We start from the raw sequence: 18,604 nt of genomic DNA on the forward strand, positions 1-18,604 counted from the left end.
TAAAATTTATGGTTTTCGAATTATGGATTGATAGAAATATGGAAACGTAGAATAGACTAATCCGTATTAACTTTGTTGTCTGGATATCTTTTTAAGCACTGGGTTGTCCATTTATAGATGTGATTAATTATAAGATGATATCTCTCGCGATCTGGTGGTTAGCTCAGATAATCTTCAGGGTCGTGATAGATCGCGGACGAAAATAGGGGTTCCCTCCTGGACATAATTCAGTTATGAATTATCATAACAGTTTAAATACCACGCATTGGGCGCAATCGCTGATTTATGAGGTGAGGCGCAGACCTATTAGTTGAAACGGCTATAAGATGAATAATTGATCGATCGTTATATAGATGGATCGAAATGGGGTCAAAAATAAGGGTTTTTGACTGGAATACTTACAAATTGGCATATTATGAGATGGAAATACTTTGGCGATTCAATGGTCAAAATAGCACTTTGACCATTATAATAACTCGGCTTATACACTGGAACTAATATAGATCGGAATAAATTGAGAACACACAAATAACTTCGTAGCACACGTTTATATTGGATTGAAACGCATCACAATACCAATCTTTGATCACCATTTAGGCATTTAAGGGATGAAATTGAAGGTTATTTGACTATTATTTCAAGGAAAAAAAATAGATTTTAGATACTTAGGTCAATAACACGAGGGTACTTATCAGAATAAACCTAGGACTGTTGGATACACGGGTTGCTTAGGTCAATAAAGGATACACGGGTTGCTTATCAGAATAAAACTTAGGCAATAAACTCGAGGGTACTTAGGTCAATAAGGAAATAATAAGGAACGATAAGGATACGAAACAGGAAATAATAAGTTGAACTCCACGGTAAACTTACAGAAGGCGATCCGAGAACAATGAGAAATCTCCAACTGTCCCTTAGGGGACGTGAAATAAGGAATACGTAGTTACATAGCTACGATCCTGAGTTGATTCTGGGTGGTATTTTGCTGGTCCATATGAGATGATTATAAGATGAAAGGTCGACAGGTTGACCTGAACTGGAAATAAGACTAAGTCCAGAGTTTGGAAATATTTCTAAGTCCAAAAACCAACACTTAGAAATATTTTGGCATCGAATCGAACTGGAACAGAACGGCCAATGGGTTGGGAGCAAGTCCCAAGCCCATAAAATGGAACATCGATCTCGTACTTAACACAGGAACCTGAGGAACCACACCAGAATGCAGACTGACGAGCTAGATGTTATTCGGATCGCTTCTCTAGAAATTATGATTTTTAGGAAAAAGAGAGGGTAAGTTGTGCGCGCGCCACGAACTGTGATTGGCTAAGCGCTACCCCCAGAAATGTATAGGAACGAATAGGAAGTCGAGAATATGACGTAATATTTATAGACGGTTGCATCATACACGGAAGTAATATTTCTGGAAGTTGCGTCATATTAATAAATAGGTAAATCGAATAGGTAGGTAGTGGGGCGGCAGGTAGGGTCGATGTACAGGCAAGTGGTCATTAAAGTCGCATGGATTCAGTGATTGGAAAATTCTCATCGATCGAATGAGACCCATTTATGAGCTGACGGATATATCCTGACATCTCTCCCACGTAGGCGGTATAAAACTGCGGTAATTACGTATAATTCAAGTCGATTTTTTCTCCCAGTATAGACACAAGAAAAATGACATTTTTCTCCCAGTATAAGATGACATATTTCTGGTAAAAATGTTTTCTCCCAGTATAGGCAACTGGTTTCTATCAGCTTTCTGTCACTATACGTGGGAGAAATCGATTACAGTAAACTTCGCTTATTATTATAACGGTTAATGTTATAAATCGCTTTATGTTATTAAAATCGTCTGGTCCCGATCTTTTATATCCCATTACATTTCAATCGGTTTATGTTATAAGTCGCTTAATGTTATTAAAATGGGCTGGGACAAACGTTATAACATTAAGCGAAGTTTACTGTAGTTTTCTCCCAGTATAGGCGACATAAATGTGATTATTTTCTCCCATTACAAATCGTCTTTGTTGTGGACCAGTAGCTCACTTTCCTCCATTGTTGTTGGACTCCACCATTGCCCACTAGGGGGTGGGCAGAAGGGGCCAAAAAACCACTGGAGAAAATGTCGCCCAGACGAGCTGAAAATTTGGGCCCGGGGGTTTTTTGGGACGGCGAATTCAATGCCGCAAACCGCAGCTCATGAAACCTCTTTGTTCTCCTGCAAACTGTGTTTTTTTTAAGGACAAGAACGGTTTCCATGGGGGGTTTTCAGGGTCGAGGAATTCGTTGCGATGATCGGTAGCCTGCTACAGTTCGATTAGAAGCCTGTGCGGCGGTTTTGCACAATGAAAAGTACCAAAAATGCCACTTATGCGCATCTCCCAAGAAAATGAAGGTCATATTCGAAATCAGCGACCCAAAATTAGTCCAAAATCGTCTCTATTGTGGACCAGTAGCTCACTTTTCTCCATTGTTGTTGGACTCCACCATTGCCCACTAGGGGGTGGGCAGAAGGGGCCAAAAAACCACTGGAGAAAATGTCGCCCAGACGAGCTGAAAATTTGGGCCCGGGGGTTTTTTGGGACGGCGAATTCAATGCCGCAAACCGCAGCTCATGAAACCTCTTTGTTCTCCTGCAAACTGTGTTTTTTTTAAGGACAAGAACGGTTTCCATGGGGGGTTTTCAGGGTCGAGGAATTCGTTGCGATGATCGGTAGCCTGCTACAGTTCGATTAGAAGCCTGTGCGGCGGTTTTGCACAATGAAAAGTACCAAAAATGCCACTTATGCGCATCTCCCAAGAAAATGAAGGTCATATTCGAAATCAGCGACCCAAAATTAGTCCAAAATCGTCTCTATTGTGGACCAGTAGCTCACTTTTCTCCATTGTTGTTGGACTCCACCATTGCCCACTAGGGGGTGGGCAGAAGCGGCCAAAAAACCACTGGAGAAAATGTCGCCCAGACGAGCTGAAAATTTGGGCTCGGGGGTTTTTTGGGACGGCGAATTCAATGCCGCAAACCGCAGCTCATGAAACCTCTTTGTTCTCCTGCAAACTGTGTTTTTTTTAAGGACAAGAACGGTTTCCATGGGGGGTTTTCAGGGTCGAGGAATTCGTTGCGATGATCGGTAGCCTGCTACAGTTCGATTAGAAGCCTGTGCGGCGGTTTTGCACAATGAAAAGTACCAAAAATGCCACTTATGCGCATCTCCCAAGAAAATGAAGGTCATATTCGAAATCAGCGACCCAAAATTAGTCCAAAATCGTCTCTATTGTGGACCAGTAGCTCACTTTTCTCCATTGTTGTTGGACTCCACCATTGCCCACTAGGGGGTGGGCAGAAGGGGCCAAAAAACCACTGGAGAAAATGTCGCCCAGACGAGCTGAAAATTTGGGCCCGGGGGTTTTTTGGGACGGCGAATTCAATGCCGCAAACCGCAGCTCATGAAACCTCTTTGTTCTCCTGCAAACTGTGTTTTTTTTAAGGACAAGAACGGTTTCCATGGGGGGTTTTCAGGGTCGAGGAATTCGTTGCGATGATCGGTAGCCTGCTACAGTTCGATTAGAAGCCTGTGCGGCGGTTTTGCACAATGAAAAGTACCAAAAATGCCACTTATGCGCATCTCCCAAGAAAATGAAGGTCATATTCGAAATCAGCGACCCAAAATTAGTCCAAAATCGTCTCTATTGTGGACCAGTAGCTCACTTTTCTCCATTGTTGTTGGACTCCACCATTGCCCACTAGGGGGTGGGCAGAAGCGGCCAAAAAACCACTGGAGAAAATGTCGCCCAGACGAGCTGAAAATTTGGGCTCGGGGGTTTTTTGGGACGGCGAATTCAATGCCGCAAACCGCAGCTCATGAAACCGCTTTGTTCTCCTGCAAACTGTGTTTGAATTCGCCTGAAAGATGAAATTTCAAGTTTTTGACAAAAATGTGATTTTTTCAAGGACAAGAACGGTTTCCAGGGGGGGTTTCAGGGTCGAGGAATTCATTGCGATGATCGGTAGCCTGCTACAGTTCGATTGGAAGCCTGTGCGGCGGTTTTGCACAATGAAAAGTACCAAAAATGCCACTTATGCGCATCTCCCAAGAAAATGAAGGTCATATTCGAAATCAGCGACCCAAAATTAGTCTAAAATCGTCTTTATTGTGGACCAGTAGCTCACTTTTCTCCATTGTTGTTGGACTCCACCATTGCCCACTAGGGGGTGGGCGGAAGGGGACAAAAAAACCTGGAGAAAATGTCGCCCAATCGAGCTGAAAATTCGGGTCCAGGGGTTTTTTAAGGTGCTGAGTTCATTGCTGGTATCGGTATCCCACCAAACTCACGCCATCACTTGGAAACAGTGTTGAAATGCACTCATGAGGCTGAAATTCAATGTTTTTTGCAAATCTCCCCTCCACCAGCGATAGTTTTTTTTTAGCGAGGTTAAAAATTGAGGAAAGTGTCATGAGATAAATGTACAATCCCAGTTTGCATGAGTTTGAAGAATTGTGATGAGCAAAATACCCCAAAACTGTGGGCGGGTTCTGCGCCAGGAAAGACATTTTTCGTTCAATTTCCTTCGAAAAAACATTGCAAATGAAGAGCAAAATAGCCCTAAACTGTAGGCGGGTTCTACGCCAGGAATAGAAATTTTCATTAAATTTTCTTAGAAAAAATACTGCAAAAAAGTCACTAGCTTTTTTTTACCTTAAGTACCTATGCTTGTATCTTCAAGTTGTTATTTCGAGGTAGCACACCTAAAACTGTGTAAACTCTGTTTATTTTTCACGAATTTTTCGTGCTGAGAATCGTTTCAAAATTTCAGAAATAATCTCTCGAATTCGACGACCGATTCGATAATTCATAAAAATCTCACCCACCCGTGAATCATTTTCACTTTAGTTAATACTAAAAATACAACTCATCCTGCCTAAATGTAGGAAAATTACGAGTCGAATTGAAAAAATACTAACGAGTGAGGGGCAAACGAAGCTAATCGAGACGATAAATCGCTGGATAGAGTTACACGGTTGAAAATAAATCCGACGTTTATTTATATCTAGACAAAGCTGCAGGGGAGGTTCACGCCATACACGTATAGATATTAGTATAGAAATATTTCCGTAAAATTAAAACATCGTCAGTGTGTACTGTGGGAGCTGCCGAACAGAGGGGTATAGGCAAAATTACGTGTAAACTTTTCCCAGTATTTATAATCCGCGACCTTCTTTTTCCACGTATACGCGGATTCGAATCTACAAATGGTACAATCGATGTATCTACAACAATCTAAAATATACCAAAGGCATTAGTTTCCAGGGTAGAAAAAAAATACAACGGTAGACTTTTTTTTCTGCGATAACTGGCGAACATTTTTATTATATTTTTACGCCTCGATTAGAAAATACAAGCTGATATATTCGTATTTGGGTATTCGGGTCTACCGCACTGGCAATGTACGTACGAATTTTAGAGTACGAGTGTAAAAGGCTGCGTGAGCCTAAATCGAAAGCGTAAACAGCACAAAGGTTCACAGAGGTCTGATGCAGTGCAGTATCCAGCATGGCAGTGGCACTTATCCGTAGTGCAAATCTACGCATGTGAAGTTGTTTGTCAACGTAACGTCAAATTTCTTTAATGGCTTTATCGAAAGCCAGTCTCGTATTGTGCCTTTGCCCCGATCTCAGCCTGAGAGGAAAGGGGCGAACGCAAATTCAGCGTTATTCGAAAAAAGCTTACATTATTTGCCTAATAAAATATTCATAACTTGTTTTATTCGCCAGAAGCTTTCATCATTGCGGATAAAAATTGGTTCACGCAATGCCTCACACAGAAAAAAAACAACGTTGAATAAATAAAAAAAAAATGGGAAAAAAACGCGTTATTGGCTTTCGACTTTTTTTTGTGTTTTTTTTTTTTTGAGGCTCGGCGGATTACATTAAATGGCATATGCATTAACAGTGCCATATAGCACGATATGTTTATGTTGTATGTAGTTATTGTAGTTGTAGGCTATACCTTTGTGCTTACTGAGTGCAGTAAACTTACACACTGCAGTGAAAATGGTATAAATGACAGATATTCCTATTCATAAATGATGGAGATTTTATGTGCGATGCTCTCTTTACGTCTCAACACGACTTTTCAACTCCTCACATCTACGTGAACTTTACTAGAATATATATTTTGTAAAAAAATTGATAGTTTGGTGTGTGTGTGTATTTTACTGGTGTCATGTCATGACATAAGTCCGTATTCTCCTGAATTTACACAATTTTTGTGCCTTCAGTCGCTTTAATTATTCTGAGCAGTTGATTTCAACTTGAGCAGTCATTTATCGCTGCAAAAATGTTGGAAAATTCAATTGAATGTGTCAAAATAGGTTTGAACTCTCTTAAAATTAGAATAATGTATTATTTTTTAATTTTACAATGTCGGAAATGTGTTAACAATTGTTTGTTGTATTGTAGTCCTATAAAGCTCTGTAAATAATATTATGATTCTAATTTCGTGTTTGTTCTTTTTTTCAGGTGAGTATTGAATTTTCCCAATAAACGTACGTATAGTAAAAGAAAGCAAAAGAGAACTAAGTAAGTGTACTATAATTTATGATTTGTTGAAGGTGCTCATCAAATTGTCTGTGGATTTTTAATGGGTTTGAGCTGAAAGAGTCAAGTTTTTAAAAAAAGTTAACTTATTCGAAGTTTTGAAATTGGAGTCCTAAGATCGTGACAGGGTCTTGAAAGTAGAAGTGTTGGTAAATCTGTAGGTACTGTGAAAATAAAGACCCTTGAAAACTGAAATCTTCAACATTGAAGTCTTGAAAAATCAGAGTTTTCAAAATCAGACTCTTAAAAAATAGTAGTCTCGTGGTCTTGGAAAATCAACGTTTTCCTAAAAATCGCACTTTCAAAAATCGAAATCTTGAGAGTTGATATCTTGAATGTACTTATTCAAAATTGAAGTCTTGGAAATAGAATCTGAAAGTTATATGTAGTCTTGAAAATCACAATCTTTTGAGAATAGATATCTTGAAAATCGGAGTCTTGAATGTGAAAGTCTAGAAAAATGAAGTCTTAAAAATCGAATCTTGAAAATAGAAGTCTTGAAAATCAAAGTCTTGAAAATTGAATCTTGAAAATTGGAGTCTTGAAAATTTGTGGTCTTGGAAATCAAAGTCTTGATTGGACATAGTCTTGAAAATCATAATTTCAAAAATCGAAATCTTGAGAATTGAAATTTTGAAAATCAAAGTCTTGAAATTTGAAATCTCGAGAATTGAAATCTTGAAAATTGGAGACTTGAACATCAAAGTCTTGAAAATTAGAGTCATGAAAATCACAATTTTAAAAATTGAAGTTTTGAAAATCTTGAAAATCGTAGTCTTGAAAATCGAAGTCTTAAAAATTAGACATAGTCTTGAAAATCATAATTTCAAAAATCAAAATCTTGAGAATTGAAACTTTGAAAATCAAAGTCTTGAAATTTGAAATCTTGAGAATTGAAATCTTGTAAATTGGAGTCTTGAAGATCAAAAGTCTTGAAAATTTGGCATATCTAATCTTGAAAATTGGAGTTTTGAAAATTGAAATCTTGAGAATTGAAATCTTGAAAAACGAAGTCTTGAAAATGGAAGTCTTGAAAATGGGGCATAGCCTTGAAAATCATAATTTCATAAATCAAAGTCTTGAAAATCAAAATCTTGAGAATTGAAATTTTGAAAATCGTAGTCTTGAAAATCTCAATATCAAAAATCAGCCTTGAAACTTGAAATCTTCAGAATTGAAATCATGAAAATTGGAGTCTTGACGATCAATGTCTTGAAAATTGGACATATCTAATCATGAAAATCACAATTTCAAAAATCAAAGTCTTGAAAATTGAAATCTTGAGAGTTGAAATCTCGTAAAAAGTCTTGAAAATTTGACATATCTAATCTTAAAAATTGAAATCTTGAGAATTGAAATCTTATAAATTGAAGTATTGAAAATGGGGCATAGCCTTGAAAATCATAATTTCATAAATCAAAGTCTTGAAAATCAAAATCTTGAGAATTGAAATTTTGAAAATCGTAGTCTTGAAAATCTCAATATCAAAAATCAGTCTTGAAACTTGAAATCTTCAGAATTGAAATCATGAAAATTGGAGTCTTGACGATCAATGTCTTGAAAATTGGACATATCTAATCATGAAAATCACAATTTCAAAAATCAAAGTCTTGAAAATTGAAATCTTGAGAATTGAAATCTTGAAAATGGAAGTTTTGAAAATCAAAGCCTTGAAAACTGGACACATCTAATCTTGAAAATTGGGTCTTGAGAATCACAATTTCAAAAATTAAAGTCTTGACAATTGAAATCTTGAAAATCTGAGGCTTGAAAATCAAAGTCTTGAAAATTGGACATAGCGTTGAAAATAATAATTTTGTAAATCAAAGTCTTGAAACTTGGAATCTTCAGAATTGAAATCTTGAAAATTGGCGTCTTGAATATCAGGGTCTTGAAATTTGGACTTATGTGATCTTGAAAATTGGAGTCTTGAAAATCAAAGTTTTGACAATCGGCGTCTTGAAAATCATAATTTCAAAAATCAAAGTTTTTAAAATTGAAATCTTGAGTTGAAATCTTGAAAATTGCAGTCTTGAAAATCTAAGTTTTGACAATCGGCGTCTTGAAAATCATAATTTCAAAAATCAAAGTTTTGAAAATTGAAATCTTGAGAATTGAAATCTTGCAAATCGGAGTCTTGATAATTAAAGTCTTTAAAACTGGACGTCTTGAAGTTGAAAATTAGATTCTTGACAATCACAATTTTGAAAATCGAAATCTCGAGAATTGAAATCTTGAAAATAGGGGTCTTGAAGATCAAAATGTTTTTTAAAATTGGAGTCTCAAAGATTGAAAATCTTGAAAATCGAAGTCATAAAAATTGGACGTCTTGAAAATCGAAATCTTGAGAATTGAAATTTTGAAAATCAAAGTCTTGAAAATTGAAATCTTGAGAAATTGGAGTCTTGAAGATCAAAGTCTTGAAAATTTCACTGATCTGATCTTGAAAATTGGAGTCTTGAAAATCAGAGTCTTTAAAACTGGACATCGTCTTGAAGTTGAAAATGAGATTCTTGACAATCACAATTTTAAAATGGAAGTCTTGAGAATTGTAATCTTGAAAAGTGCAGTCTTGAAAAGCAGTCTTTAAAACTAGACATTGTCTTGAAAATCAGTCTTTAAAACTGGAAATAGTCTTGAAAATCTCTGTCTTGAAAATAACAATTTCAAAAATCAAAGTCTTGAAAATTGAGGTCTTGAAAATCAGAGTCATAGAAATTGGACACATCTAATCTTGAAAATGGGAATCTTGAAAATCACAATTTCAAAATTCAAAGTCTTGAAAATTGAAATCTTGAAAATTAAAGTCTTGAAAATTGAAATCTTGAAAATTGAAATCTTGAAAATTGAAATCTTGAAAATTGAAATCTTGAAAATTGGAGTCTTGAAAATTAAGCATAGACTATCTAATCTTGAGAGTCGGAGTCTTGTAAAAAAATCACAATTTCAAGAAACGAAGTCTTGAAAATTGAAATCTTGAAAATTGTAGTCTTAAAAATCCAAGTTTTGAAAATTGGACGTACTTAGACATGTTCTTGAAAATCACCTTTTCGAAAATTCTTCAAAATTGAAGACTTGAAAATTCGGAGACTTGAAAATCAGAGTTTTAAAAAATGAATGTCTTGAAAATCAGAATTTTGAAAATAAAAGTTTTCATTATTTTGGTCTTGGATAAATCAGAGTCTTGAAAATGGGATATGCATCTTGATAATCTGGATCTGAGACAATTTTGAAAATCGAGGTCTTGCAAATGAAAAGCTTTCAAAATTAAATTTATTCCTTTGAAATCGGTATCTTGAAAATCGGATTCTTGAAAAAAGGATCTGAAAACACCAACGTCATGAAAATTTCGAAAATTTTCATTTCTTTCAATCATCAACATAAAAGCTCAACTTAACAAACGTCTAAATTTACTAAAAATTGTTAAAAATCCAAAGTATAACCCATCACGCCAACTATTACTTCACTTGTACAAAGCTCTGATACGTAGTAAAATTGAATATGGAAGTCCATGCTTTACAAACCTGTCAAATAAAACTACTAACATTCTCAAAACTGTTCAAAATTCCTCCTTGCGCATCTGCATAGGTGCTCTCTATTCGTCTCCAATTGATAGTATTTATTGTGAAGCTGCAGAGCTTCCTCCTGATTTTAGGAAAATTCTCACGACAAACAAATTCTTAACAACTGTTGCAAATAATCCATCTCACCCTCTTCAAAGGTCACTCAATGTCTACAGCTCTCAGCATTTCCTCCATACTTCAGGTCCAATCCCAGAATTTATCAAAAATATGAACAACCTACAAATTGACCTAAAAAACCTAATACATCAACCAATATCTTATCCCCCTTGGTCTCTCAAACCTATACAGATGGAATTCTACTTAAGAAACTACCCAAAACATGATCACTCCCCATTATTAATCAAGAGTCATTATTTAGAACTGTTATCAAACTATACTAAATATAACTTATGCTTCACAGATGGTTCAAAAATTACTAATATTCATACTGGTTATGCTTACTCAATTAATGACAAAGTTCTCAGTTTCAAAATTCACAACTGTGCCTCAATTTTTACTGCTGAACTCACTGCCATAAAACATTGCCTAATAGATATAATTTCCATTCAATCAGAAAATAAAAAATTCTTAATCCAAAGCGACTCACTAAGTTCACTGCTATCCATTCAAAACATTTTTTCTGACCACCCCATAGTCCAAGACATACATAAGTCCCTTTTTAACCTCCAATATTATGATTACTCAATTAGCTTCATGTATGTTCCCAGCCACATAGGTATCACTGGAAACGAAACTGTTGATAGATTAGCAAAAACAGCCGCTACCCCCTCCCCTCTTACCACTCTCACTCCTGATGACATTAAATCTCTAATCACTCACAACACATTTACTAACTGGCAGAACTTTTGGTCACAACAAACTTCAAACAAACTCTTCCAACATAAAAAAACTACTCTCCCCTGGAAAAATCTAGGCCACCTGAACAGAAAAGAAGAAATCCTGATTACCAGACTAAGAATAGGCCACACAAAAATTACTCATAACCACTTATACCAAAAAGAACCAAAACCCTCATGCCAATTTTGCAGAAACGAACCCATATCCATCCAACACATACTTTTCAACTGTCCCCAACTAAAACAAAACAGACTTACACTACAGATAAAAGAAAACCCACCTACTATCCCTGACGATCCCTCAGAAATACAAAAATTCATCTCCCTAGTAGAAAACATCGGCCTCACAAACCAAATCTAGCCCCCCCCCCTTACGGGTGTAATAATCTTGTAATTATAAACACCCCAAAAAAAAAAAAAAAAAAAAAAAAAAATGTTTGCGAATTACCGTTGTAATTTTTTGCTATCGCAAGACTGTAGTATTTGACGGATACGATCTTAAAATGGATCGTTGTTGGGAGGGAAAGGAGAGGGGAGAGAAAAGAGAGGGATGATGGGAGATTTGAATGGAAATAGATTGGGGAAAGAGAAGTGGCTAAATTCCCTTTTTTTGATATATTGAAAAACTTTTTTTAACGTTGCCCTTTTTTATGAGCTCAAAAATATTATTTTGTCTGCTGATGATTTTTTTTTCTACTCGTAATTTGAAACTTTTCACCCTCTAAGATCTTTTGTTGGAAGTTTTTCATTTTTTCGACCACTTTTTTGAATTTTTGTCGAGGAAATATTTTCAATTTTTCGATTGCATTATCGAAAAAAATATGAAATCATAAATTTTTTGCCCCAGATTTTCTTCTCATTTTTTTAGAGAGATCTCTAAATATCTCGAGAGCGCTGAAACCAACTTTTCGCAGTCTCTCTCCTTCCTCCCCCTCTCTTCTACGTTTACTACAGTTCTGCGCCTTTGTGCAGTCTATTCCATTTCGACAAATTGATTCAAACAAAATAAAATGTAACCGCATTCGGATTTAAATGTACAGATAAAACGTCGACTTCTCGTTCGAATAAATTCGTCGTTTCGCGCTCGCACACCTGCTCACCTATACAAACGCTCGAGCATCGTAAAATATTTCAATATAAGTCTCAGGTACCTCCTATACCTATAATGCTGCGTAGAATTAAGAAGACTATACAGCTCGTCGTCGTCTTTCGAGTTGGAGTTAAGTCATTACATGAGTTTGAAAAGGCCGCTTGTTCGATATCTTATTCAGTCGGTCTCACGGTGGCAATGTCGGGCACAAGACCCGGTATCCGGGACCAGTGCTCAGCATTGGGAACGGAAGGCAACCGGGGGTTTGAAATTTAATTTCCGTCGAATGGTTAAATTGTGGCTGGTTTTGCGGATAAAGGGTGGGTTTTTCTTGAAAAAGAAAAGGTTATACGACCACGAAGTCGTCGTCTTCGTTGCGGCAGCTTGTGCGTTTTATGACTGAGAGTGAGTGAGACGTTGACGACGATGAACGAGAAAACGCTGCTCTGGCTGTCTGCGTCGTGTTTCAATTAACGCCTGTGGTCGCTCTGGTAGGCAGTTTTCGGGATCAATATCAATATAAACGTGATATACTATAGTCACATGTACATACTATACGATAGATGAGATAGACAGAGAGTGATGGCGAAATATTACAGTCGTATAGCGGCACGTCGCGGTCGTTTGCTTGTGTACCTTTGGTACATACGTGTAGCTTAAATCGCTTCCATATACGAGTATAGAATGATGAGACGAGACGAGCAAAAGTTTCCGGTAATAAGAATACATCACACCTGTGTGTATGCGATGAGAAAGCCTGCCTGAAATAGATGCAAGATTGACGCCGCCAGAGAGACGCTCTACCGCGGATTAATTGTGAAAGGATAAAGAGTTCGGCAACTGGGGCAGGGGCAGGGGCAGGGGCATGAAGAGGTATAACGAGTCAGCATCCAGGCATAGCAGGAGGTTTTTGTTTTCGTATACCCTGCTGTATAAACTAATGCCTTATGTACCTACACTTGGCAGCAAAACACGTGCCAAATCTTTGATCAAATGTTGACAACGACGATGATGACGATGTCGTTGTGCTGTGACTCCTCTTCTTCCTCCTCCTCCTCCTCCTCCCTCTCTAGTCCTTACAGTATGTTCAAGTCGTCGCTATCGGTTAAACCCTATAAATACTGTGCAGGTTTCTCTCGCTTATTCGTCTTGTGCTCATTCTCTCATCACACACACACACTGCAGTACATATGCCTCTCTATAGCTGTAGAGCCCTGTATACGCGAGAGTATAAGTAAGTATGCTAGTGACGTAACGTAGGTACGTACGCTTCAAAAGAACCATCTTTTGTAAAGGTCTCATACAGAAGAAAAGAGTTGACTGAATGATAGAGAGTGATGAAGAGTAAAGGGTGCAGGAGAGAGGCGGATACGACGATTTTTTTTCCTTTCTAAATAGAGAACACACACATACTACAACGAGATAAATAACCTAGTAAAAAGAAACCCTCTGGATAGTTCTTTTTTCTTTACTTACTCGCAGTCGTCGGTTTTCTTTTCTCGTATGCTCTCGTCGCCACCGCCAAATGCGGGCTCATTTTAGCCGAATTTCCGTTCAAAATAATCGCCTTTGTGGTTAACCCGTAAAGGAAGTAATTTTCTTTCATGTTTTCAACATCTTTACGTCGTCTTTTCGTTATGGGATGAAATTTATAAAGGTGTTTTTTCGCGGATACCGGATTATACACATGTTCTGTGTACATGTACATACATGTGGTTAATGAATAGGTCTGTCTTGAAGCTTTCGAAACAGTTTATGATGCTGTATGGTTTTAGAGAGAATTTTTTAGCCGGTAACTTTCTGCTTTGGAATGGTTGAGAATTGATGGCTAGTGAAAAAAAATGGATTCGTGATTCGAGGTGAATTATTTTTGGAATTTGAACTCTCGGTGTCCTGAACTATCTGTTTGAAAAATGTTGGGGGTTGGAAACACTATTATCGAGGGCCCGAAGTTGAAAACTGAATTTATATTCGAGCTCAGAGCTATCTAATTGGTATAAATCCACGTGTAGCGTCAAATTAACATATTTTTTGAAATTGTTGAAGGGACAGGAGGGAAAGTGAGTGGTTGTATCGAAAAAATAAGTAGATATTTGAACTCAGCGTACTCGAATTAGTAGGAATCGATATGTTACTCGATATTTTCATAATTTTTGAAATTTGAAGAAGGAGGGGGGCTGCTGATGAACTGAAGAGTTGTATCGAAAAAATGAACAGATATTCGAACTCAGCGTATTCGAATTAGTAGGAATCGATAAATCATCATATGTTACTCGATATCTTAATTATTTTTGAAATTTGAGGAGGATGGGAGGGGGATGGGCTGAAAATGAACTGAAGAGTTGTATCGAAAAAATAAGCAGATATTCGAACTCAGCGTACTCGAATTAGTAGAAATTGATATATTACTCGATATTTTCATAATTTTGGAAATTTGAAGGGTGATGGGGGGGGGCTGCTGATGAACTGAAGAGTCGTATCGAAAAAATAAGTAGATATTCGAACTCAGTGTACTCGAATTAGTAGGAATCGATATGTTACTCGATATTTTCATAATTTTTGAAATTTAAGGGGATGGGGGTGGGTCATAGGTGGACTAAAGGGAACGGTTGTATCGAAAAAAATAAGCAGATATTCGAACTCAGCGTGCTCGAATTAGTAGGAATCGATATGTTACTCAATATTTTCATAATTTTTGAAATTTGAGGAGGAAGGGAAGGGCTGCTGATGAACTGAAGAGTTTTATTGGAAAAATAAGTAGATATTCGAACTCAGCGTACTCAAATTAGTAGGAATCGATATGTTACTCGATATTTTCATAATTTTTTTAATTTAAGGGGGTGGGGGTGGGTCATAGGTGGACTAAAGGGAAGGGTTGTATCGAAAAAAATAAGCAGATATTCGAACTCAGCGTACTCGAATTAGTAGGAATCGATATGTTACACGACATTTCCAAAATTTTTGAAATTTGAGGGGAGGGGGGCTGAAGATGGACTTGAAGGGAAGGATTGTACCGAAAAAAATGAATATTTAAATTCAGCGCCTTGAAAGAAAAACACTCCCCAAGAAAATAAGTATTAGGATTCGATATCACACACGAGATTTTTACAATTTTTCAAAATGGGGAGGGGGAAGCTGGATGTACACTGAGGGGCTATATAGAAACGAAAAAATAATCAGATATTTGAACTCAGCACCCTCGAAAACCTAACAAACGACGTGTGACACGTCATTGTGTTGTTGTTGTTGTTGTTGTTGTTGTTTTATCATGGTGGAAAGGGCGGGGGAGGGAGCTGGAGGGGTCGAAACGAAAAAATAAGCTGATATTTGAACTCAGCGTCATCAAATTAGTAATAATCGATATGTCACTTGACCTTTTAATTTTTTTGAAATTTTGGTCCAATTTGGGGGCATTTGTGCCCCTTTCTACTCTGAGAGGTAATACGAGACCCCATTCTTGATAATTAGTCGTTGCAAAGTAGATTTTCAGTGCAATTTTTCAAATTTTTATATCACAGTGTGATTTTAACTACATTTGACTCATCATGGAAAGTTGAGCCTTCATTTTGAAAGCTTAACTTTGAGCTTTTCAAATTTTGAACGTTTAGGTATTTCCAATTTTCCAGTTATTATTTTGAAAATGCTGCGAACAGATTTACTCCAAGTTTAATCAATCTTGAAATACGAGCCTTCAAAAGTTTGGCTGTTTTTGTAAAAAAAAAATATTGTATAATATTAATAACGTGAAAATTGCTCACATTTGTCTCCTCCCCCCTCAACGTCCTGAAGAGAGAGAAGGTGGTGATTATTCTATCAAGCATCGATGAAGGGAACTCGAACTCGTTAAAAACCAAATATGAACGAAATCGAAAGATCAAACTTCATTATTGGTTCGAGTTCATGTGAAAATAACGTGTGAGAAAGTCAGCATCGTATTTACGGCGAACCGAGTATGCAATTTTATTAACACCTCTCGAAATTCTGTGAAATTAACCAAAGCATGATGAAATTTCACGTGGAAACGTTTCGTGGCAAGCTGATTTTTGGTATACTGGTTGATTTATCGTTCCATAAAAGAATCCGAGCAGTCTTTTAATGAATTTAATGTGCATCCCCCTATTGTGGACCTTCTGCCCCCTTTTCGAATCGTTTTTTAACAATATCTCGCAAAAAAATTGGTCTTACAGAAAAAATTGTTGGAATGAATGTTAATCTAATCCATGTTTTATATCAAATAAGTCCAAAATGAATTCGGATTACTCCCCCCCCCAAGAAGGGTCAGGAGTGGGTCAGGAAGGATACACCAATTCAAATCAAGGTGATTTCGAAGCAACATTATGGTGTTGATGCGGAATATAATTCTTTACAACTATTTTAATCCATCTAAAATATATCGAGATGAATTCTAGCTCATCTGTTCATCTTTAAGATCATTTTAAACGATATCCCACCCCTCTCCTCTTTTCTCCTATCTGTCACAACAAATGGAAGGAGATAAATTAGAAAAATTTAGCTGATGAATGACCTTAAAAGGGATGGAGGAGGAGGTGCTAAAGTATTGAAAAAGGTCATTTAGTCAACTTGAACGTTGGATTAAAATTCCATGGGAGGTGAATTTTTGGACGAACATCCTGTAAACGAAAAAAAATCACATTTTCAGCTCTTCCGGTGAATTGTTGAAGCTGAACATGAGCTTATACCTTCGACTCCTCCCCCCCCCCCTCCCACATAATTTGGGTGGTGGTTTCAGTTCTAGAATTTTTTAAAAGTTCTTGAATTGAAATATTGTTCTTGGAAACACGAAAGAGGCTCGACAAAAATTATTAGTTGGGTATTTTATTATAAATATCCCATAATTTCCCAAAAATTACCTCCAATTTACAAAAAATCAGTAAATGGTTCACCACAAATTATGGCCAAATTACCAAACATTACCAGTAATTTACCAAAAAAAAAAAAATAAATACTGGTGATGTGTATACAAAAAAAGTGATCTGCAAAAAAATTACCAGTAATTTTACAAAAGAAATTACTAGTTATTTATAAAAAAATTACTGGTGATCCGCAAAAAAAATTTGTACCAATAATTTTCCGAAAAAAATCAGCAATTTTCAAAAAAAAAAAAAAAAATAACGAGTAATTTAGTGTAATTTTCAAAAAAAAATTACCAGTCAGGTATTTATCAAAAAATTACCAGTGATCTTCGAAAGAATTGCCAGTCATTTTCCAAAAAAAAATCAGTAGTTTTCCAGAAAAAATTACTTCAAACAAAAAATAAATATAAATAAATTTGTTATTCTCAAAAAAAAATACCAGAAATCTCCCCCCCCCCCCAAATACCAGTAATTCTTCCAAAAAATTGAAAAAAGAACAGTAATTTAATTTTCCAAAAAAATACTAAAAATTTCGAGAAAAAAACAGTGATTTACTGAAAATGACCTACTAATGAAATACTGAACATTGCATTGCATTCAGTTCAAGTTTCAAAGGTTGCACATTCTCAGCAGGCACTTGAACAGAAGTTACCAGAAATCCCCCTCCCCCCAATATCAACAATCCTCCCACCCCCAATACCAGTAATTCTTCCAAAAAATTGAAAAAAAAACAGTAATTTGATTTTCCAAAAAAATACTAAAAATTTCGAAAAAAAACAGTGATTTACTGAAAATGACCTACTAATGAAATACTGAACATTGCATTGCATTCCAGTTCCAGTTTCAAAGGTTGCACATTCTCAGCAGGGCACTTGAACAAAAGTAAAAATTTTGAAAATCAGTCTTTTCATCATTTTTGAACATTTTGTTCACGCGTTGGCATCTTCAGCTCTAAAATTTTTGAAAACAGCAAGAATTTGCCCAATTCAAGAATCTTTATTATTAATGATTCGAAATAAATGCTCCAATTTGAAGCCTGATAGTTTAAGATTGAACTAAGAAACCTGATTAAAATGTTCCCAAATTTGTTCAACACTTTTAGGACCACGCAATCAAAATGCTGGAAAAAATGAACGAAGTTCCGAATTCTCAAATTTTAGGAAATTTCAGACTCCTCTCGCATCCTTTGAACTCATCATAGATATGTCCTTAATGATCCTATACTGTCTTGAGGTGATTTTCCATTCAAAAAAAATAAATATTTTCGATTTATTCAAAATTTTGATTGCACGAAAATCTCATTCAAATATGGTCCATTAGGTAATTACGTCTAAATTATTTTCTACACTGCTCTTTATGCTGGGGGGGGGGTGAGAGGTAGATGGCGAGAGTCCAAGAAGTCATTTTGGTATCAAAGTATCTGAAAATTTCCGAAGTACTGATTTAAAACATTTTCGAGGAATTTGATTCCCCCCCACCTCATTTTTAATTCAGCCTTGCTCGGATTTTTTTCTCAAAAATTTCTTCAAATTGAACAATTTTTCTATTTTGGGTGATAAAATGAAAACTTTCCTAGAAAGAACTGCCCCTACTTCCTTTCCTCGATCTTAGTTCAACAAAAATA

The 18,604-nt window shown here is 36.3% G+C and overlaps 1 protein-coding gene across 1 annotated transcript in view; it reads left to right on the forward strand.

The window, feature by feature from the left end:
- Nucleotides 1-18,604, forward strand: part of LOC135844013 (band 7 protein AGAP004871) — a 97,831-nt gene that overhangs the window by 22,572 nt on the left and 56,655 nt on the right. The gene's annotated exons all lie outside the window — the stretch shown is intronic.

This window comes from Planococcus citri, chromosome 4, assembly GCF_950023065.1.
Source record: "Planococcus citri chromosome 4, ihPlaCitr1.1, whole genome shotgun sequence".
NCBI classification, from domain to species: domain Eukaryota; kingdom Metazoa; phylum Arthropoda; class Insecta; order Hemiptera; family Pseudococcidae; genus Planococcus; species Planococcus citri.